The sequence below is a fragment of the Indicator indicator genome, chromosome 12 (genome assembly GCF_027791375.1).
Source record: "Indicator indicator isolate 239-I01 chromosome 12, UM_Iind_1.1, whole genome shotgun sequence".
Taxonomy (NCBI): domain Eukaryota; kingdom Metazoa; phylum Chordata; class Aves; order Piciformes; family Indicatoridae; genus Indicator; species Indicator indicator.
In genome coordinates this window covers 2730448-2754699 of record NC_072021.1, presented here as the reverse complement: position 1 = coordinate 2754699, position 24252 = coordinate 2730448, and positions in this window count along the sequence as shown.

Sequence of the window (24252 nt, the reverse complement as noted above, 5' to 3'; positions counted from 1 at the left end):
ACACAGGTCTGCATTGGTCAAAAACAAAATGTGAAGTCCAAGAGGAGAAAGCAGCAGCTTGCTGGGTTTGATATACATTAAAAATTGCGTCCCCCAGCACTCCCAGATTTGATTTCACTATAAAGATGCCATTTTTACAACGTTATAATACAGGAATAAATTTTCCTCCTTAGGTCTCTGAATGCAGATGACTTAAATCTACAGTCCCATTTCCATCAAAATCAGATGTCAGAAGCTGTTAGTTGCATCAAGCTGATTTTCTTCCTGTTGTGATTGTGGAGTCCGTTTTTGTCATGGGCCACTGGCTATGTGGTACATCAGCTGGCTGCCTGCAATAAAGGCTAACAGGGCTGGACACTGTTGATGTTAGAGCAGTAAAAAGCAGTGACCAGAACTACTTAATCCACATGAACATCAATGAGCAGGGCTGTATTTATGTAATAATCATATGACATGCAGCATGTTAATCAAAGCTCTAATTTGGACTTAAACTGTCCCATACTGATGTGGGATTTCTGTTTATTTAGTAACCTAAAACCTGCCTGTAATCAAACTTTTTACAGTTCTTGAGTTACCTTTTTATAAAGGTTTTGTGTTTTAGAAAACATTCCTTGGCTGTGCCCTGACTGTTTCCAAGGGGGCAGGTAACAAAAATTCAACTCAGACATGAACATAAAAGATTTACACCAGTAAATATTTGATCACATTGTTAAAACCGGATTGATATTCCTGCGTTTCAGACCAAGACTTTGTTATGAGCCAAGGTTTCATTTAAAAACTGAAAGTATCTCTTTGTGGGGGAGTTAAGTACTCAGCATCTACTGCCCAGGACAAAGCACTTCTGAGGCCACACCTTGAGGACTCTGTTCAGTTTTGGACCCTCACTCCAGGAAGGACACTGAGGGGCTGGAGCAGGTCCAGAGAAGGGCAGCAACACTGGGGAAGGGTCTGGAGAACTGGGGAGGAGAGGCTGAACGAACTGGGGGTGCTCAGACTGCAGAAGAGGAGGCTCATTGGGAGACCTCATTGCTCTCTACAACTGCCTAAAAGGAGGTTGGGCCAGGAGGGGCTTGGTTTCTTCTCCCAAGCAACAAGTGACAAGATGAGAAGAAATGGCCTCAGATTGCACCAGGGGAGAATTGGAAAGGTTCTCAGCCACTGGCACAGCCTGCCCAGGGAGGTGCTTGAATGCCCATCCCTGGAGGTGTTTCAGAGAGGCAGAGATGTGGTGCTGAGGACCATGGCTCAGCCCCAGCCTTGGCAGAGTTAGAGAATGGTTGCCTCCATGATCTTAAAGGGCTTTCCCATCCAAAATGATTCCATGCTATAACTGGATATAAATTCACATTCCCAAACCTGCATAATTAGAAATATGTCAGAGGTAAAGAAACATTTGACAAGTACCAATAACCCTAGAGACAAAACAAAGTAACTGCATTAGTTATTTTCTACAAACCCTCATTCCTTAGGATAAGAGCTTACTTCTTTTGATTTCCCCCTTTATTTCTTGGAGCTACAGAAAATATTAATATCCAGGCCAGGACACTCAACATCAAGCACAAATAATCCTGATCAGGAGAAGGAGTTAAAAAAAAAAAAAAATCTTTGATATTTATTTAAAAAATCCAAAGCTCTTAGAAGACATAGAGAGGTAGGTAACCTTATACTCACTGCTCCTGCTGCTGCAATCAAGATACCCTCTGAGTAAAACCATGTTTTGAGTCTTAGGGATTTCAGAAAATGCAACTGGTCCCTATTAACACACTATAACCATCTTAAAGCAAAGCAACTGTCAAACATCATCATTTTTCTGCTGACATGGTGCTCATTTCTAAGCTGTGGGAGAATGCTGAGAGAGGTTTTCTTTTCATTTTTCCATTTTCTTTCCATATTTCCATTTTCCTTCCATTTTTCCATTTTCTTTCCATTTTTCCATTTTCTTTCCATTTTTCCATTTTCTTTCCATTCTCTTTCCATCTTGCCATTTTCTTTCCATTTTTCCATTTTATTTCCATCTTCCCTTTTCTTTCCATTTGTCCATTTCTTTCCATCTTTCCATTTTCTTTCCATTTTCCATTTTCTTTCCATTTTTCCATTTTCTGTCCATCTTTCCATTTTCTTTCAATTTTCCATTTTCTTTCCATTTTCCATTTTCTTTCCATTTTTCCATTTTCTGTCCATCTTTCCATTTTCTTTTCATTTTCCATTTTCTTTCCATTTTTCCATTTTCTTTCCATTTTCCATTTTCTTTCCATTTTTTCCATTTTATTTCCATTTTTTCCATTTTATTTCCATCTTTCCATTTTCTTTCCATCTTTCCGTTTTTCTTTCCATTTCCCCATTTTCTTTACATTTGATGTTCTCCTTACAAGTAAATCTGGGAACTAGAGACCTTTCCCAGTTTCTGTCTTACACAGAAATGGCTACAAGATGGTTAAGGGAGTGGAACATCTGTCTTAGGAGAAAAGGCTGAGACCTGGGGCTGTGTAGTCTTGAGAAGAGAAGGCTGAGAGGGGACTTATCAATGTCTATAAATATCTGAGGGGTGGGTGAAGAAGGTACCAGTCCTTTTTCAGTGGTCTCATTGCAAGGGGCAATAAATACAAACTGGAACACAGAAGGTTTCACTTCAACATGAGGGGCAACTTCTTCAGTGAAGGTGCTGGAGCCCTGGAGCAAGCTGCCCAGAGAGGTTGTAGAGTCTCTTTCTCTGGAGACTTTGAAAACTCACCTGTAGGTTTTTGTGTGTGACCTGCCCTGGCAGGGTGGGTTGGACTCAATGATCTCTGGAGGTCCCCTCCAACCCCTGCCACTCTGTGATTCTATGATTTCATGCATTTGGATCAAAGGAGCCATGCCTTGTATTGGATGAGAACTGAAATGTTTGTCCTGCTGGGGTGTGTTTGGGGGAAGCAAACAGGATTTCAGGTTGCCTAAGGCAGTGCTGGTTTTGTTCTGAGGGAAGAGAGGAGCTCTTTGTTATTGTTTTATTGTTGTCTAACTCTTCAGAGCATGAATCTTAGACCAACTTTGTAACTGATGGAAAGTTATGACTGTTAGACAATCCCACTGATGGACAGCTCATGAGACCTCACCTGAGTCCGGCTCTGGAGCCCCCAGCACAAGAAGGAAATGGACTATCAGAGCAGGACTAGAGGAGGCTATGAAGACAACCAGATGGCAGGAGAACCTCTCTGCTATGGGGACAAGCTGAGAGAATTGGGGTTGTTGAACCTGGAGATGAGAAGGCTCCAGAGAGACCTTAGAGCAGCCTTCCAGTAACTGAAGGGACTAGAGGAGAGCTAGGAGGAACATTTGACAAGGGCTGGGAGTGACAAGGCGAGGGGTGATGGCTTCAAACCGGAAGAAGCTCCATTTAGGAAGGAATTTTTCTCCATGAGGATGGTGAAGTACTGGAACAGGTTGCTCAGAGAAGCTGTGGAGGCTGCAACCATGCAAGTGCTCCAAGCCAGGCTGGATAGGGCCTTGAGCAACCTGGTCTAGTGGGTGCTAGTGGATGATGTCCCTGCTTGTGGCAGAGGGTTGGAACTGGATAATCTTTAGTGTCCCTTCCAACCCACACAATTCTGTGATTGTATGATTCTATGATTTACAAAAATCAGATCTTTTCATCTCAGATCAAGTTCTCCAATTTTTCAAAACTCTATTCCCTTTTTACAAGGCCCTTCCTATCCCTTTATGTTGTAAAATGCTGTTTAGGAGGAACCAGAGCACATCAGCCATCTCTCTGGTACAGTCTAGTGTGGCAGGAGCTACACCCCATAGGTGTTACTGTTGAAAGTGAGCTTTCATCTGAAACATGTAGATTTCTTTGTAAGTCATCACTTAGGTCATTCTTAGGGTGGAGTTGTGGTTAACTCAGAAGATGACTGAGTTGGTGTAGGTATGCAATAGTTTGCTTGGGATGCTGATAGCTGCAACACAATCTAGCTAAGGAGAAGCTGCTGAAGTGGTCTTCTAAAGGGAATGTTCTCTGTGTCTTCTGGAAAGCTGAAAACATGGATGGAGTTAATTGGTGGCAAAAAGCCATCAGCAACAAGGGAAGAGAGTGACTACTGTAGGCTTGTCCATCTTGCATGAAAAAATAGTTTAGGCAGAATTCATAGATTGCTTTGGGTTGAAAGGGACCTTCAAGATCATCTTGTCCTTTGCAGTCAGCAGGGACACCTCTAACTAGATCAGGCTGCCCAGGGCCTCATCCAGTCTGAGCTTGAATGTCTCCAGGGATGGGGCCTTCACTACATCTCTGGGCACCCTGTTCCAGTATTTTACCACTCTCATTGAAGGGCTGAGAAATTTGAGCTTTTAGCTTTTGAGTGATTTATTTTTCTGTCAATAAGATCACTTTTAAAAGAGTTTCTTGTTAGGCTTTATTTATTTTTGTAATCCAGGGTCATGTTGTCTTTTTCACCTGAGCTGCAAACATCAAATTCTAGCCCCTAATATCAGGTGAAAGCATGTCAAAAGTGCAAAGTACAGTGGTGATCACATTGGTCTTCTCTAATCATCTGTTAATAGTAGTGGGGCATCCACCTTGAAAGTGGTCTTGTTGCAAAAAGGTACATGCTTGATTTTCTGCTGAATAAAAAATGCACTCTCTCTTTAAATTGGCTGCTATCTGGTTTTACTCCATGCCCTGCTGCATGCAGAAAGTGAAACCCACAGACCTGCAGTGGATGAAGCTAATATTGTCTGTGTCTTTCACTGCTGGCTGTTACAAAAATCAATACAAAAAACTTATGAGTGTTCTCAGTACCCAATTCAGTAGAAAATATGTCCCATTTCTGTAGCTTTTGCAACATTGTTTGAGCTTCCAGGGCATGGAGGTCTGGCCATACTTTTTATTGAATCAGATCCTCAGTAATGTCTTCATATATTTTTAAAGAAAACTCAGAAGGTACACACTGAAATAAAAAGTGAGAACCCTCTAAGCTGAGGGTGAGGCCAGGAAGCTGGAGCTGGGATGTGAAGATGTGTGGAATCTCTTTGGCTAGCAGCACTTTCTCCTGCAAAAATATTTTATTTCCAACGTGAGCTCTGCTATATCTGGTCATATCAACTTCAAAGAATACGAACACAGTGCCTTTGGCACTGCTTAATTTAAAACATATAGACCCACCACTAAACCAGCAAGAGACACATCAATAAAAATCATCCTGCTTAGCACTTCTGTCCTGCTGCCAACTTTACCAGAAAGTGTTCCTCTTTCCCTTTATTTTTTTTTCTCCTTCTGTTTGATGCATTCCTTAAATATTTAAAAATATGGTTTAACCTTTTATTTTCTTCTTCTTTTCTAAATGTCTGATTTATGTCAGTTCCTTAAGTATATGGAAGTGCCTGGGAGATATATGCAGTCAGAGAGAAAGCAGTTGCCTCGTGATAAACAGAAGATGAAAGTGATGCTTCTAGGCAGAGATGCAAGGAAATTTCTGGAAGGCCAACCTCCCTGTCAGCTGAGGACATCAAAACATCCAGCTGAGAAGAAAGTCCTTGTTTCCTTTCATTGTCTTTACCCATACTTAACATCAGCAGCAAGCAGTATTTTGTTGAAATTTGTCTTCTGCATCCTCGTCTGCACGGAATGCAAACCAGGTACAATAGCAGACTCCCCAGGGAGGTGGTTGAATCCCCATCCCTGGAGGTGTTTCCCAGAGGCAGAGATGTGGTGCTGAGTGACATGGTTTAGCCCCAGCCTTGGTAGAGTTAGAGAATGGGTGGACTCAGTGACCTTAAAGGTCTTTTCCAAGAAAACCGATTCAATGATTCTGTGATCCTATGAGTCTGTGATCCTATGAGTCTGTGATTCCAGGATTCTGTGGCTGAGGCAAAAATTACTAACCCTACAAATGCCTGGGTAAGAATAGTACAGACTTCAAAGATGGCAAGTAGGTCTTGAGTCCATAGGTTCATATTGAGTCATAGTCATGACTGATGTGAGAGTTGTTCTGCTGAGATCTGCTGAAATAAATCTGGTGACCATGATAGCAAAATGGTAAATTTGTCTTGCCCTTGCAGTAGCCAAGCAGAAGCTGTGTAGAAGCAGACACTGTGGCTTCAGACAAGCTGAGAACCCAGATCTCTCACTGCTTGTCCTGGATCTCTGTTTTCAGGTTGCTTCATTGGGTCATGCATGTAAAGCAAGCACAGTTCAGCTTCCAGAGCTGAAGCAGTTTGTTGGCATCTTCTGGATTGATTTCAATATTATTAGCAGCATTGTCACTAATGATTTATACTTGAAGGCATCTTGTCTTCTCAGGAGGATCTGATCTAAGAGGAACTTAACAGAATGGAAATGTTTTAGAACTAGTAGAGCTCCCTTGCTAACAGCTAATGAAGCATACAGACACTCAGGGCTGTAGTAAAACTGCTTCATCATGCTGTTCAGCATATTCAAGAAACCTGAAAAATGTATTTTTCAGGTCAGATGGAGCACTGAGCAGCCTGCTGTAGCAGGAGGTGTCCCTGCCCATGGCAGGAGGTTGGAACTAGAATATCTTCCAGGTCCCTTCTAACCCAAACCTTTCTGTGGTTCTATGATGCTACAATGCTTTACAAGTGGCTATGGAGGGTGTGGTTTTGGTTTCTTGGGGGTCTATTGTTTTCCTTTTGTTCTGTTGAAATACTTGAATACTAAAGCAAAGGAACCTCTTGGATGAGTGGTCAGTGACAGGGTGGTCAGACAATGGAACAGGCAGCCCAGAGGGGTTGTGTAGTCTCCACCTGACTTGGACAAGGCTCTGGGTAATCTGCTCTAGCTAAGATTGTTTGACCACAGAGTTTGCACCAGGTGGTCTCAAGAAGTCTCTCCCAACCTCAACCTCTCCATGATTCTTTGATTTCTGTACAGTTACTGCAAAGACCAAAACATATCTTTTTCCTAAAATTCTGCTTGGTAACACTTATTTAAAAGAGAGATTATATGTCAAACAGTCATATCATCTGCTCTATGCCTTCTGCAAGTCAGGTAAAGGGAAGTATTTTCATATTTTACATAAAATGCACTCTGCTTGCTTTGCCTGTGGCTAAAGAAAAAAGACAGGCTGCTATCCTTAGATGGTTTGGGCACAATCTTGCTGTGTACCTGGAATTCCTGAAAAATCATACAATGGTTAGGGCTGGGGGGGACCTTAGAGATCTTCTAGTTCCACTTCCCTGCTGTGAACCTGTTCCCAAAGGCTTGCAGTGATAGGACAAGGGGCAGTGGTTTCAAACTAGAGCAGAGCAGATTTAGATTGGATGTTAGGAACAAGTTCTTTACTATAAGGGTGGTGGAACACCGGGACAGGTTGCCCAGGAGGTGGTTGGGGCCCCATCCCTGGGGATATTCAAGGTGAGGCTCGACAGGGCTCTGAGCAACCTGATCTCATGGAGGATGTCCCTGCTGACTGCAGAGAGGCTTGGACGGGATGAGCTTTGGAGATCCCTTCCAACCCAAACCATTCTGATTCTATGATTCTGTAACAAGGACAATTCTTACTAGACCAGGTTGTTCAAGGCCCCATCCTATCTGGCCCTGGACAGTTCAAGGGTTGTTGGCTCCACAAAAAGTACAAGACGATGACTTTTTATACCTAAACTTTACAGGGAAAGGTTTCATCTCCAGAATTACAGGACTTAAACCGGCACTTCCCACATCTATCAATATTCAGGATTGTTCTAAGGGGACAATATAGCTGAGATAGGCTTTTCCTTGGAGGACTTGTCCATTCTTCAGAGGTCTGGCTCTTTAGGTACACAAACTGTTTTGTTAGATAGGGTCTATTTTACAAAAGCATGGAGTGACAGGATGAGGGGTGAGGCTTCAGACTGGAAGAAGAGCAACTGAGATTAGACATGAGGAAAAAAAATTCTTCCTGATGGGGGTGGTGAGGCAATGGAACAGGTTGCTCAGAGAAGGTGTGGAGGCTCCAAGCCTGGAAGTGTTCAAAGCCAGGCTGGATGAGGCCTTGAGCAACCTGGTCTAGTAGGAGGTGTCCCTCCCCACGGCAGGAGATTGGAACCAGATGATCTTTAAAGTCACTTCCAGCCCAAAGCGTTCTGTGATTGTACAACACAATAGGGATGACACAAACAGAAACAATCTCTTTAAAACCAATTACTGGTTTTGATCAGTTCTGCTGCCACTGATCAGCCCCCATTATCCTTTCTCAGGGCTATCATTTCCAGAGCTTTTTCTGTCCCTGGCAATCCCTCTGCTTTATTTTCTCTGTTTCTCTCAGGCAGTTATGCACAGCACAATGCCTCAGAATTTCATGTTCAGTCCCCAGAAAATCTTTGAAAATACTCTAAGACTACTGATGGGTTTCTGCCTTCTGCGTGGTGGTTCTTACTGTTTTTCAGTTCCAAAGGGCAGCTGAAAGGGGGTGCAGAGCTGCCCCTCAACCAAGCAAACCTCCTCTTGGGGGTTGTGCCTCTTTGTTGGCAGTGACTGATGAAGGCCACAAAGAGCTACATGTCTGGGAAGATGCAGGAGGATGTGGGAAGCATTTCAAAATCCAGTCCCAGCCCTGGGATTTGGTAAAGGGAGAGAAAACTCTCACACTGGGAGTCTGGGGTGGGGGTAGCACCTTGTCTTCATGCTAACACCCACCTGATGTGTTGGCCACTGGGATGCAGCAGGACAATTTGATGCTCAAGGGCAAAGTGATGCTCCAGAACACGTTCACTGCTGGGTGGAGGGACAAGATGACCTTCAAGGCTCCCTTCCAACCTGATGCATTCTATGATTCTAAGTAAAGAAGAAGACAACTGTCCCACTGATGTTGTTCACTAATGTCTGCTGGGGATTTAGTTACCTGCAATAACATCACTAAATATGTGAATACACATAAACCAGAAGTATTTCTATTCCCTTAATAATATGCTTAGAATATCTTTCAAATGGACTAGATGAACCAGCTCAGTTGCTAACTTTAGCTTTCCTTTCTCATGTGGTATTTGTTTCAGCATTATTCATCCAAATTTTATGTGACTTTTTCAAGCCACAGGATTGTTTGCAAACTCATTTTAAGGATTTTCCTACTGTAAGTATATGAAACCTGAGCTCTTTGGATTGGTTGCATATGCCACAGCCTTTGTTTCCATTCACAGACTATAAATAATCATAGAATCATAGAAAGATTTGGGTTGGAAGGGACCTCTAGTTCAACCCCCCCCTGCAGTCAGCAGGGACACCTTCATTTCAGATATTAGGAAAAATTTCTTTGCTGCAAGAGTGGTCAGGGATTGGAACAGGCTGCCCAGGGAGGTGGTGGAGTCCCCATCCCTGGAGGTGTTCAGAAAACATGTGGCCATGACACTTCAGGACACAGCTTCATGGCCACGGTGGTGTTAGGTTGATGGTTGGACTCAACACTGCATTTGCATGGGAGGGAAAAAAAAACAAACCACATTTTGCCTATTTATTAATTTGAGGGAAGGGATGGAAACTGTTTACAAAGCCCTTTGAGGGATACATTGCATCTGGGTAGTGTGAACTTCTGGGTAGTGTGGACTCTTTGCAAGACCTTGCTGGCACTGAACATATTTAAAGCTCACTTGCATTTGGGCAAATACTAGGGAAGGAGCTTAAGGCACTGAGATGCTGGGGAAATTTGTCATTTGCCTCCCTGATGCTTCTGGACACATCATCCTCCCATCTCAAGCAGTGCTTTAATCCCTCATCCACATGGCAGCTACTAATGCAGCTGCTACAACTACAAGCAAACCCTAGAGAGCAAGAAGATCCACTCCACTCCCAGCTGTGCCAGATCATTTAGTAGGTCTCTAGCAATTATGGTTGCAAATATGAACTCTAGAAGATTACAATTCTTCAGGTTTCTGAAGTTCTCCATACTCATCTCCAGTATTGTATTCAGAGACAAACACCATGGGTAGATTTGTCAAAATATTGACTTTTAGTTGGTATTTTTACAGCAGACTTCTTGGGGAAAAAAAAAAACCAAACCAAAACAAAAGTATTCACTATGGGCTTTAGTAAAATTAATTCATTGTGTAAACTGCAGCATTTTTTTGAGTAAAGCTGGATTTTGAATTTCTGTTAATGGCACAAATATTTTTATTTATATTCTAGACAATTCTTTAAAGAAAATTATTGTTACTATTGGCATTTTTATTATGCAGGGTCCTGCATCTGGGTCCCAAAAAAATGCTGCAGTTTACATAACAAATTAATTTTACTAAAGCCCATAGTGAATACTTTTGTTTTGGTTTGGTTACCTGTTGGTAACAATGTGAGGGGAGGGAGGAAAAAAAAAAAGGACAAAAATAAACTCTGTGAGAAAAAAGAAACAAAAATAAAAAGACAAAAACACACCCCAAAACAAAACAAACCAAAGTGTGGCAGAAGAGAAGTCTGCCTGGCAGTGGAGTATAGCCTGCACCTGTGGAAGCCTGCACACTGAATGAGGGTTTGAGAAACCACACTGCAGAGTGGGACCTGAAGCATCAACTCTTGTGATGTGGCACAGGAAAAAAAGAAGCAGAGAGACAGACAGACAGACACACACACACACACTGACTACTTCATCTCCTCCTTAGCAGTTTAGAGATTTCATTTGTTGGTTACTATATCTCTGTAACTCCCATAGCCAACTTTGTTTTTTGCTGTCATGGGTGCTCCTGGTTTTCGACCACATAGCCTGCTCCCAGTTTCCCCTGGGTGTCTTTCCTCCTGCACTGGGTGGTTAGTGTAAAATTCACAGGGCTAAGACACCTCAAAGATTACAAAGAGTGGTGTCTTTCCACCTGCACTGGGTGGTTAGTGTAAAATTCACAGGGCTAAGACACCTCAAAGATTACTAAGAGCACCACACTGCTTAAAGGCAGCAGCAACTCTCCCATTGACTTCTGAGCCCGAGCCCAGTTTGTATCAGACAAAAGCAATATGGTTTGGTAAGAAGGGTTTTCAAGAGCAGGCTGCTCAGTCAAGTTACCTAATTGATTGGAGAATTTCTCATTGCAATTATGACCTTGAAGTCAGTGATGCCTGGAATGCCCCTCAGACCATGTCAGGGGTGCTCTAGTAAAGATCTATCGTTAGATCAATTACTAAAAGCAATGGAACATCTGATCCTACCCTTGAAATTAACCAGGGAAAGTAGGTCAGCACACCTTCAGCTGACACAATGAAGTATTATGCTCTCAATGACCCAGGAAGGGAAGCACTAATGATTGATGGGAAGAGATATTTAAATGAGAAAGTTGAAGCACACTAGAATTAAATACGTCAGGATGATCAAGCAACTCTAGACAGCCAAGTGACTTCAGATAAGAGCAATTGTGGCCAAATTCCTCACGTGAGGTTATTCCCTCTTAAACAAGTCATATTTATCATGGAAAAAAAAAAAGAAAAATAAAGAGAAAAAGGTTTAGAATTCAAAGATCAAACAGTCTTCCTAAAAAGGAAACCATTGCTTCCCTTGTTCTTCTTTGTATTTTAATAGCACTCTTTGGCTTTCATTAGTTGTCACAGTCTCTATACCTCATAGGAAATCTGGTGCCATTTCTTCTGAGTGGTCAAAACCACTTTGAACTGGTGTCAGAAAGCATTCTGCAGGTTATCACTGCCATGGGACCTGACAACACTCTTTACAGAGGGTGCTTCCGAGCCTTTCCTCTTCTCTGAATTAAAAATGACTGGGGACAATTAACAAAATTCTTGTGATGATAAAAGAATATCTTGGGGGTGTCAGTGGATGGAAACTCAACATCAACAGGCAATGGTTGCTGGCAGCCCAGAATGCCAAGGGTGTCCTGGGATGTACCAAGAGAAGTGTGAGCAGCAGGATGAGGGAGGGGATTCTGCCCCTCTACTCTGCTCTGCTGAGACCCCACCTGCATCACTGCCTCCAGTTCTGGTGCCCTCAGGACAAGAGGGACATGGAGCTGCTGGAGAGGGTCCAGAAGAAGCCATGAAGATGATCAGAGGCCTGGAGAACCTCCCCTATGGGGACGGGCTGAGAGAGTTGGGGCTGTTCAGTCTGGAGAAGAGAAGGTGCCAGGGACATCTGATAGTGGCCTTCCAGTACCTGAAAGGGGGCTACAAGAAAGCTGGGGAGGCACTTTGTGCGAGGGCTTGTAGTGATAGGGTAAGAGGGAATGCATTGAAGCTGGAAGAGGAGAGATGGAGACTGGGAACGAGGAAGGAATTCTTTCCAGTGAGGGTGGGGAGACACTGCAAAAAGTTGCCCTGAGAGGTCACAAACACCTCCCTGGAGGTGTTCAAGGCCAGGTTGGATGAGGTCTTGAGCAACCTGGGCTGGTGGGAGGAGTTCTTGCCTGGGGTGACTGGAACTAGATGATCTTCAAGGTCCCTTCCAACCCAAACCATTCAATGAATCTATGAATCTCAAAAAGATGGGCAAGTAGTTTTGAATGATTCCAGAATGCAGATCTCAGTAGGTATTTCCAAACCACTTAGAGCAGCTGTTTCAGTTGTGTGCAGGCAGCAGAGCAGTCCAGCTCCTCAACGAAAGGCATCACAGAAGCACTCCATCAGTTTGTCCTTTCATTTCCATTGGATTTAAATGAAAAGGGAGCCTACTTGCTCAAACAGGCTTCGAGGGAGACATGACACGTGTTCAAATTATTGATTAAAGGCTGTCCCTGCCTGTGCAGGCAGGAGGGTTTCATGATCTCTTTCCAGATAAATGTGTGGCTTTGTTGCAGGGTGTCACAGATGATGCAGTGCCTCACCCAAACTTTCTGGGACAAAGCAATGCAAGCAAAGGAAGGTGAAGGATCTTGGCACTCTCTTCTCAGCCTGACAGATTTCTTTTTGCCAAGTCAGAAAAGGAGGCTAAGCTTGCACTTGCCTTTTCTGTGCCGAGTGCCAAGGAGTCCTGGAAAGCCCCAGAGACAGCACTTGGGGGAGCCAGGGGTTGTAGGTAGTTAATGTGCTTGCAAATTCGGGGCTCAGTTGTTTTCAATTAAAGTGACCTACTTTCTGTGTTCAGCAATTAAAGGCACATCTGCTATAGGATATTTATAATTTAGAGCTGGAAGTTTACTGCATCAACTATTTCTTGGTCTGCCAGGAGGAAAATTTACAGTCTGCTGGTTTTTTTTTTTTTTTTTTTTTTTTCTCTCTCTCAAGAATTCTCTGTTGAGGCAAACATTGAGGCTTACTTCACTGAGCATTTAAAATGGGTCTGGGAGAAATATGAAACACCTGCACAGAAGATTAGACCCCACGTCCCAGAGCTTGACTGGCTCTTGGAGCTCAATGTACCTTTATTTTTATTCTCATGAAAATGTCTAACTTTGATGCTAGTCCTTACAAGATCCTGCTATGGAATTGTTCCCTTTTATGTTGTTGTTAGAGCAGCTGGAGTGGAGTGGACAGGGCACCATGAGTGTGAGCAGTAAGACTACTTCAGTGCACTTCAGTGTTGAATGCAGGCAAAAGTGGCTGTGAGCAGAACTTTTCCTGCTCTTTCCTGCATTTGTAGCTGTACTTGAAGGAGCATCTAAAGGCAAATCTTCAGCTGGGGCAATTGATTAACTGACTCTGTCAAGCCCTATTAACCACAACCTCAAATTAATGAATTGAGGCAAAAATCACCTTCACTGCTCAGACTTCTCAGAGCTATCTCAGGGCATTTTCAACTTGTCCTTAATGAGTTCTAGCCAGCATTTTGGATCAGTGTGTGACTCAGGGTATATTGTAGGATAGGCTGAGGGAGCTGAGGTTGGTCAGCCTGGAGAAAGGAAAGCTCCAGGGGGAACCTTAGAGCTGCCTTCCAGCCCCTGAAGAGATCCTCCAGGAAGGCTGCAGAGGGACTTTTCATGAGGGTGTCTGGAGACAGGGCAAGGGGGAATGGTTTGAAGCTGAAGAAGAGTAGGTTTACAGTGGATCTTCAGAAGAAGTTCTTCAGTACAAGGGTGGTGAGACTCTGGAACAGGTTGACCAAATTGGTTGTGGGTGCCTCCTTCCTGGAGGTGTTCAAGGTCAGATTGGGTGAGGCCCTAGGCCACCAAGCCTAGTTCATGTGCGTTGAGTGTATGGGCAGCTAAAAGGAGAAGAAGGAGGCTGAGGTCCCCCCACCTCCACTGGACCCCTGTAAGCACACAAGGAATACACAGGAAGATTCCCTGGGGACAATACCTGGACACATACCTAAAAAACCTGTGACTGAAAAACTGTATAAAAGACCTGAGTGATGCCTGCTCAAGAAAAGAAAATGCAAGGAGTGAAAAAGACAGACACAGAGAGTAAAAATCATCACCATGCAGCCTGGAAGCAACAGACCAGGAACTCTCTCTCTATGCCCTAAGTTCTGCCTGCTGTCACTCATGGAGAAGAGAAAAGACATCTTTACTGAAGACACTGCATGTTGGAGGCTTCTCAGAGAAGGAATTGGACTTGCACTTTGGGATCTCTCCCTCCCCTCCTCCAGGGTGGACAGCACAAGCCAACAAGGATGAGCAGCACCCTTCCTCAGACCCAAATCCTCTGGGGGCAGCAGGAAGAGGCATAATAGAATTCCTTTCCTGCTCTCTCTCTCTGCTTTTTCCTCTCCCTTTCCCTTCCTCTGTTTTGTCCACTTTATTCTGTTAATAAATAGCCTTGCTTTGGATATTTTGGCCTTGTTTGTGCCTCTAATTTCATAGTACAGGAATGTTCACAAAGAACTGAGTCTCTTTGCCCCTCTGGACCAAAACACACTCCCAGGGCTTTCTCTGCTGGGCAGTTTCCAGCCACTCTCCCCCAGTCCTGGGGTGGTTGTGATCGAAGTGCAGGACCTAGCACTTGGCCTTGTTGAATCTCATACAACTGGCCTCAGCCCATCCATCCAGCTTGTGCAGCTCTCTCTGTAGATCCTTCCTACCCTTCAGCAGATCAGCTCTCCCTCCCAGATTAGTGTCATCTGCAAACTGGCTGAGGGTGCCCTCAATCCCCTCATCTAGATCATTGATAAAGATATTGAAGAGAACTGGCCTGAGTGCTGAGCCCTGAGCAGTGGTGACTGAGTTGTGACTTTTGAGATTAAAATCCAGTGGTTCAGGATTATTCATTTGATCTTGTGATTTATTTTTTAATTTTTTTTTCTGGGGTGGTGGGTTTGTGGTGGTGATTAAATAAACTTCCAGACACACAGCTCTACCTTCTGATTATTTGCCTGAATGCTTTGTGGAGCACTTAGATTATGTATCCTAGGGGACAGAAATGTCCCCTAGGAATCAGGATTTAGTCTGAGTTCTTTCAGGTGGTTCTGAAGAACACCTACAAAAAGGGTGCAGGAGGCACTACAAAGCTCACACCGTAATTAGGAGTGGGGTGTTTGGAGTAGTGATTCATTTCAGGCAATGATTTCCCAGTCCACTGGAGATATAGCAGAGTTTTTAGTATAATTAGACTTTGAATGCCAAGGTTGTGATCAATAAGAATTAAAAGACCATTTGCAAAAGCTATATGTATAGAATTCATACAATTTGTTTAAATGTGGCAAAGCCTCAGGCATGCTAATCAGCAGGTTTCCACTTTAGCACCGTGATGAACTCTCCTCTCCTTCTGGCTTTCTCTAATAGTTATCTATTCATTTTAATTTTCCATGTTTGTTTGTATTTATTTGGTTTGCATTGAGTTTGGCAGGTGTCAATTTAATTAATAACCAAGCAAATGACATTCTAGATTTGCTTTGGATAGCAGTTCAATGCCTTTCATTGATTTTCATTATTGGACTAGATGTTGTCATCATTATTACTGTGTGCCATGCTTCAGGCAGGCTTTGAATTAACCAGCAGTGCTTCTGTGCAGGGAGTTTTTGTCTTTTGGCATGGAAGTTTTATTGTAGTTCAGCAGCAAACTATTTTCTATATCCTCTTGGGTCGGTTGGTTGTTTTTGGTAGCTTTCGAAAAAATAACCCACAGGGTGCTAAAATTATCCAACACAAAATGCTTCCAAAAGTTTTGGTTTGTTTATGTGAAGATGATCAGAGGGATGGAGAATCTCCCCTATGGGGACAGGCTGGGAGAGTTTGGCTGTTCAGCCTAGAGAAGAAAAGCTCCAGGGAGACCTTAGAGCAGCCTTCCAGTACCTGAAAGGGGCTGGAAGGGACTTTTGACAAGGGCTGGGAGTGACAGGATGAGAGGGAATGGATTGAAGTTGGGGAGATTGAGACTGGAGATGAGGAAGAAATTCTTTCCAGTGAGGGTGGGAAGACACTGAAACAGGTTGCCCAGGGAGGTTGTGGATGTCCCCTCCCTGGAGGTGTTCAGGGCCAGGCTGGATGAGGCTTTGATCAAGCTGGGCTGGTGGGAGGTGTCCCTGCCCTTGGCAGGGGGGTTGGAACTGGATGATCTTTAAGGTCCCTTCTAACCCAACCCATTCTGTGAATCCATGAATTATTATTATTTTTAAACTACTACATTTTCTTCAGAATATGCAACTAATGCAATGTGAGCCAATATTTCAGAGGAGGTCTGAGGTTAGATGGCTCTTCTTCTGCACTCACCTTGATTTTCCCCACACTCAAAGCAACAGACTAGCCACAGTTAGGTCAGTTACAGGAATAGAGCCTGCACCAGTGAGCCAGGGAAGGAAACTAATCTTGGCATGGACACAACTGACAACGGAGGAATTCCTGAGCATGTTCAAGACCTCTGTAACTCCAGGAAATCGGACATCTTGTATTACATTTCACCTGCCTGTGGTTCCCTTGGGAGAGAATGTTTTCATGCAGAAGGGACAGAATTTGAGAACAGTATAGACTTCTACTTTCTCTCCTGAAAGGAGTATTTGTTTCTGTTACAGCCAGCACCTTGCAGGAGTTTAGAAACTTTTGTTCACCCTTAAACCTGTATAATTATTAGTCAAAGAGGAAGGCCACAGATATTCAGATGCCAAGAGCAGGATGTTCTGTGTCAGTCTGACTATTCCTTTGTCTAATCATAGAATGATTTAGGTTGGAAGAAACCTTAGAGATCATCTAGTGCCAAACCCCCTGCCATGGGCAGGGACACCTCCCACCAGCACAGGTTGCTCAAGGCCTCATCCAACACCTTCAGGGAGGGGACATCCACAACCTCCCTGGGCAACCTGTGTCAATGTCTCACCACCCTCACTGGAAAGAATTTCTTCCTTTTCTCCAGTCTCAATCTTCCCTCCTCAAGCTTCAATCCATTGCCCCTTGTTCTGGCACTACAATTCTCTTGTCAAAAGACCCTTCCCAGCTCTCCTGTAGCCCCCTTCAGGTACTGGAAGGTTGCTTTAAGGTCTCCCTGGAGCCTTCTCATCTCTAGGCTGAACAGCCCCAACTCTCTCAGCCTTTCTCCATAAGGGAGGTTCTCCAATTCTCTGATCATCTCTGTGGCCTCCTCCGGACCCTCTCCAGCACCTCCAAGTTCCTCTTATGCTGGGGGCCCCAGAACTGGAGGCAGTGCTGCTGAGCAGAGCAGAGCAGAGGGGCAGAATCCCCTCCCTGTGCTGCTGCTCTCCCTGCTCTGGATGCAGCTCAGCACACAGCTGCCTGCTGGGCTGCCAGGGACCATTGCTGGCTCCTGGGGAGTTTGTCACCAACTGACACCCCCAAGGTCTTCTCCTCCAGGCTACTCTTGAGCCACTCCTAAGCCAACCTAATGATTGTAAGGTCTGTTGTGAGTCTGGAATTGGCATATCAAACCCACTCTTTAAACAGGTTGGCATTAGACTCAGCTCTTTCTGACACTTACAAGGGGTTTAGAAACAGCTGGAGACTGAAAACTAATGCTTAGAATTTTTCACTGAAGAGTGAAGCTTGGAAGGCACCTGTAACAGTCGTGGTGTCCAATACCCTGCTCAAGCAGGATCACCTACAGCACTGCTCTAGAGGTGTTAGCAAATGTTGGAACCACTGGAAAAACCCAGATTAAGAAACCACTGCTCTGCAATCTGCCTAGATCCAACAGAAGGGATGAGAAACTGTGGAAGGCAAATGGCTTTCCTTCCCTAGATCTGTTCTGGAAAACATGTTTGCTTTGAGAGAGTGTCCTCATCTAGAGCGCAAAAACATGGGGCAAAACTACGGGCACATTTGGGAGAATAAATCTTATGAGGAGTGACTGAAGGAGCTGGGGCTGTTTAGTTTGGGAAAGAGGAGGATGTGGGAAGACCTCATTGCTCTCTACAACTACCTGAAAGGACATTGCAGAGAGGCTGGTGCTGGTCTCTTCTCACTGGTAATTAATGTTTGAACAAGAGGGAATGGTTTCAAGCTATGACTGGGTAGGTTTAGACTGGACAGTAGGAAGTTTTTTCCAGCAAGAATGGTCAGACATTGGAATGTGCTGCCCAGGGAGGTGGTGGAGTCACCAACTCTGGATGTGTTTAAAGGTGGTTTAGATGTGGTGCTTGGGGCTATGGTTTAGGGGTGACCCTTGTAGATCAGGGTTAATGGTTGGACTTGGTGATCCTGAGGGATTTCCATCCTGAATGATTCTGTGATACAAGTAACTCCAAACTGGTGCTAAGGTAGAAATAGCTCATTTTCAAAGTGGGCTAATTACCTAATTGAAACAATCACATGCAGTCACTTTTGAGGACTTTCCCCAAACTTGTCTCTGTTTGAATTTCATGTATTTGACATCCTGCTTTAACAGTTCAGCTGCTTGTATCAATATGTCACGTTATGCAATAATGATGAAGCATGATGTGTTTCAGCAGAATGACTCATCCTGATGGCATGTCAGATCCAACACATTCCACAGGAAAGTTCCTGAAAACATGGTGATTAAAACCTTCATTTCAATGAGCTTCCCCTGCTTGGGTTATCTGCATTTCCTATCACTGTTCCTTCTCCATCCTTCACAACCTGCCTCTCCTGACTCAGTTAGCTTCCACTTGAAGTCAACACACAAGAGATGAGAAGGATGTGAAAAAAAATCTTAAGAGTAAAATGAAGGACAAAACATCAAAAAAGAGTGCACATTGAACACAGTAAATGAAAGACATTGGAATCATGTCCCAAGGGAAGCAGGGGAGTCTCCTACACTGGTCAGTTTTAAGACTCAGTTTGACTGGGTGCTGAGCCAGCTCATTTCAACCACACCATCACCTGGAAAGGTAGAAACAGATCATCCTTGGTGTCCCTTCCAATTTGGCATTCTGTGATAGCTTTGGCCAGTTTTGAAAATATGCATCTAGCAGCCTAAAGTAAACTTCATTCCAGCAGTAATGACATTCCTACACCTCTCTCAGTGATCAGGATATTCTATCCCTACAAGACCAGGCCAGGAAAAGGAAGTTCAGAGACATTTCATGGAACTGTTAGAGCAGGTCCAGAGGAAGCCATGGAGCTCATCCAAAGACTCGAGCACCTCCCCTGTGGGAACAGGCTGAGAGAGTTGGGGCTGTTCAGCCTGGAGAAGAGAAGGCTCCAGGGAGACCTTAGGGCAGTGTTCCAGTATCAGAAGGATCTACAGAAGGTCTGGGAAGGGGCATTTTACACAGGCCTGGAGGGCCTGCATGAGGGGCAATGGCTTTGCACTGGAAGAAGCTGGATTAAGATTTTTTTTCCCCATGAGGGTGATGAGGCACTGGAACAAGTCACACAGAGAAGTTGTGGAGGCTCCCAGCCTGGAAATGTTCAAAGGCAGGTTGGGTGGGCATTGAGCAACCTGGTCTAGAAGGTGTCTCTGTGTAGGCTATTAAGCATCTAATTAATGACAACTGTACTAGAAGCAACGGAACATTACATTTATTGTATCTCCTTTTTATTCATTGAATCATAGAATGGTCTGGGTTGGAAGGGACCTCCAAAGGTCATCCAGTCCAACCCCCTCTGCAGTCAACAGGGACATCCCCAAGTAGATCAGGTTGCCCAAAGTCCTGCTGAGCTTCATCTTGAATATCTCCAGGGAAGAGGCCTCCACCACCTCCCTGAACAACCTGTTCCAGTGTTCCAGCACCCTCATGGTGCAGAACTTGTTCCTAACATCCAATCTAAATCTGCTCTGCTCTAGTTTGAAGCCATTGTCCCTTGTCCTGTCCCTGCAGCCCTTTGCAAACAGTCTCTCTGCATCCTTCTTGCAGCCCTCATCAGGTACTGCCAGGCTGCTATTAGGTCTCCCTGGAGCCTTCTCTTCTCCAGGCTGAACACCCCCAGCTCCCTCAGTCTGTCCTCATAGCAGAGCTGCTCCAAGCCCCTGATCATTTTTGTCTCTCTCCTCTGGACCTGCTCCATCAGGTCCATGTCCTTCCTGTGTTGAGGGCTCCAGAGCTGGACACAGCACTGCAGGTGAGGTCTTTGGCAGAGAGAGTGGCAGACTCTCTGTTAGCTGTTTCTGCACACAGTTTGTCACTGAAATTTTGGGACAAATCCTTTTTCCTTTGCCTGCAATGGTGGATTCAGGAGATCTTTTCCCTGCATTGCTGGAGTTCTGGTTTTTGTAGGCAGCATAAGCATGCTCTCCAATTCATTTTTTTTTAATATTCTATTTTTACATGGCTATATTTGCAAGCCAACAGCTGTATTTCAGTTTATCACCAGAACCTCTTTCCAAATGGAAGCACTTTATAAAACAAGTGAAATCACAATACCCAATCATTCAGAAATATTGGGCTACTTCAAGTTTTTATAAGCTCTTAAATTTTGAGGTGATCAGGGTTCTGAGCTTGCATTGCACAGAATAATTTAAAATTATTGGAGCACTTGAGATATTTTTAAAACCACTTCAGCTAGGAAATGATGGGGTTCTAGAAATATGTGGTATATAAGGGTGTAAAATTATCAGAGAGCTTAAGTGCTTCCTTGTGAAAGTGATCAAGGTTCCTTGCTTGCACACTGCAAAGCAATTGAAAATTACTGGAGTGCTTCAAGTGCTTCATGTTTTTAGAAAGAGTTTTAGTCTCTGCTGCTCAAAAACTCCTTTAAAATTGTGACTGTCTCAAATATTTTCCAGTGTTGAGTAAGCCTCCAAGCTATGGTTTAACCCCAGCTGACAGCTAAGCTCCACAGAGCCTCTCACTCACTCTCCCCCATAGTGGGATGGGGGAAGAGAATTAGAAGGGCAGAAGTGAGAAGAGACAAGTGAGTTGAGACAAGAACAGCTTCATAACTGAAATAAAATGACACTATTAATGATAATAATAAATTGGCATGGAAAGGAAAATAACAGAGAGAGAAAAAAACAAACAACCCGAGAAAGAGAAGAGAACCATGGCACTTGGAGCCATGGCTTAGTTGTCAGGAGGTGTTAGGTATTAGGTAACAGGTTGGACTTGATGATCTCTGAGGTCTTTTCCAACCTGGTTGACTCTGTGATTCAGTGATTCTGTGAAAAAAACTGCCTGACAGCATCGCCCCTGCCAACTTTCTCCCTAGTTTTATTGCTGAGCATGATGTCACATATGGTATGGAATTGTCCCACCTGTGTCCCCTCCCAACTTCTTGTGCACCCACCATAGGACAGCAATGTGCCCTGGTGGCCAAAAAGTCAAATGGGATCCTGGGGTGCATTCAGAGGAGTGTGTCCAGGAGATCCAGGGAGGTTCTCCTCCCTCTCTACTCTGCCCTAGTGAGGCCTTGTCTGGAATATTGCATTCAGTTCTGGGCTCCCCAGATCAGGAGGGACAGGGATCTGCTGGAGAGAGTCCAAGGGAGTGCTACAAGGATGCTGAAGGGACTGGAGCACTGCCTGATGAGGAGAGGCTGAGAATCCTGGGGCTCCTTAGTCTGGAGAATAGAAGACTGAGAGGGGATTTAATAAATGTTTATAAATATCTGAGGGCTGGGGGTCAAGACAGTAGGGACAGGCTCTGCTCAGTTGCACTCTGTGATAGGACAAGGGGCAATGGATGGAACTACAGCACAGGAGGTTGGTTCCACCTCAACATGAGGAGGAACTTCTTTACTGTAAGGGTCACAGAGCCCTGGAACAGGCTGCCCAGAGAGGTTGTGGAGTCTCCTTCTCTGGAGCCTTTCAAGCCCTGTCTGGACGTGCTCCTGTGCAACTTGCACTAGATTCTATGGTCCTGCTGTGGCAGGGGTGGTTGGATTTGAAGATCTCCAGGGGACCCTTCCAACCCCTAACATCCTGTGGTGCTGTGATCCTGTGATCCCAGCCTATTTGCTGGTGTGGTGGTGTGAGAAGTAGAGAAAGACTTGACTCGGTCAGCACTGCTCAGCAGTGACTAAACCATCCCTGTGTTAGCAGCGCTGCTTTGCTCACAAATCCAAAACACAGCCTCACACCAGCTACTATGAAGAGAATGAACTCTACTCCAGCCCAAACCAGCACAACTCATTATTCTACATTTCCTTATTTTGTGTTGTGGGGTTATTTTTAGGTCCAAATATTTGTCTTTTAGGGGTCCTAAAGTCAAATAAGTCTTGCAATCCTTTCATTTCAGACACATGGGAGCTTTGATGGATTTAGTTCTGCTGTTGCTTCTGAATAAAACAGTTTAAGAAATAGTTTTAATATTGTTGCTATAGAAAGCTGACATCTGAATTCATGCCTGTATCTTTCATTATTTATAGAATGCTTTCCATAGGTAGCTTATTTAATTTAAATTTTTATAAGGTATGCTCTTTTTGGTTTAGATTTTAAACTCTTTAATAAGTCTCTTAATGTTATAATGTTTCAAATACTGCTTTTTCCTTCCTCTTCCTGTGTACCCTTCCTTCTCTTCCCCTCCTTCCTCTCTTCAATACACATGCCACACAAACCACTGGTCTATCATCATTTGTTCTCTCACAGCTCATTCCCAGTATAATTTGGTAGGACCTTTTTTTCTTTTTCCCATTCTGGGAGCAGTTGTTTTTCATCTGTGTCCAAAAACTGGTGAGGTTGCATATTGCTTTTACAAGCCCTTTTCTGGGGGATTCCTGCAGATTAAGAGATGGACATTTCTGGAAAGAGGTCTGCAAGCTCTGCACTGTTCCATCGAGGCCATGCTGCCTTTGTTCCACTGCAAAACATGGCATTGTTGAGCCTGGTGCCTCAGAGAGAAGCTCTCAGTTCCCCATTGGCAAAGGCTGTGTCAAAACAGCCATGGAGTGCAGTTGCCAACACGCAGGCACCACAGCTGGCCAGTATAAACCCTCCTTCTGGGACACATCTGTCAGATGAAAAACTCTCCTAGAAGTGGCTTGCAGCAGGGTTGGGTTTAGTTTTGTTGTGTGGAAAAGAAAAAAAAAAAAACACGCAGAGAAGGCATGGAAATAAGTTCTTTAGCTGATGAAGTCTCATAGTGGGTGAAGTCTCATAGGGGGTGCTGGTTGATAGTAGGCTGAACATGAGCCAGCAGTGTGCCCAGGTGGCCAGGAGAGCCAATGGCATCCTGGCCTGGATCAGGAATAGTGTGGCCAGCAGGACAAGGGAGGTTATTCTTCCCCTGTACTCAGCACTGGTCAGGCCACACCTTGAGTCCTGTGTCCAGTTCTGGGCTCCTCAATTCAAGAGAGATGTTGAGGTACCAGAACGTGTCCAGAGAAGGGCAACAAAGCTGGGGAGGGGCCTGGAACACAAACCCTATGGGGAGAGGCTGATGGAGCTGGGGGTGTTTAGCCTGGAGAAGAGGAGGCTCAGAGGTGACCTCATTGCTGTCTACATCTACCTGAAGGGAGGTTGTAGCCAGGTGGGGGTTGGTCTCTTCTCCCAAGCAACCAGCAGCAGAACAAGAGGACACAGTCTCAAGTTGTACCAGGGAAGGTATAGGCTGGATGGTAGGATGAAGTTCTTCACACAGAGAGATTGCCCATTGGAATGTGCTGCCCAGGGAGTGGTGGAGTCGCTGTCACTGGAGATGTTCAAGAAAAGCCTAGGTGAGGCACTTAGTGCCATGGTCTGGTTGATTGCTTAGGGCTGGGTGATGTTTGGACTGGATGATCTTGGAGGTCTCTTCCAACCTGGTTGATTCTATGATTCTATAATGCAGAAGCTTTTTGCAGCACACTGCATATCTGTAAGCAGCAGCAGGATACTGAGGTTGCTGCTGCAGGCTGTTGGAGTAGCACCCACTCTCTGGAAACACCCTAAGAGGTAACTCCCTGCTTTAAGCAAGTTTAAAGGTGGGACCAGAGGGTCCTTGGGATCCCTTCCAACCCAGCATTCTATGAACTCACAGTGGGTAGAATTTTGAGCTGGGTTTATCATCCACACAAGAGAATCATGGTAGTTCTGTATTTTAAGGAGGGAAGGTAAAAAAAAAAAAAACACCCCTGTAAAGTGCATCATCCTGTAATGTATTGTCTCTGTGTGTGGAATTTATGACTGTAAGAAGGAAATCATTTGGGTTATACAGGTAT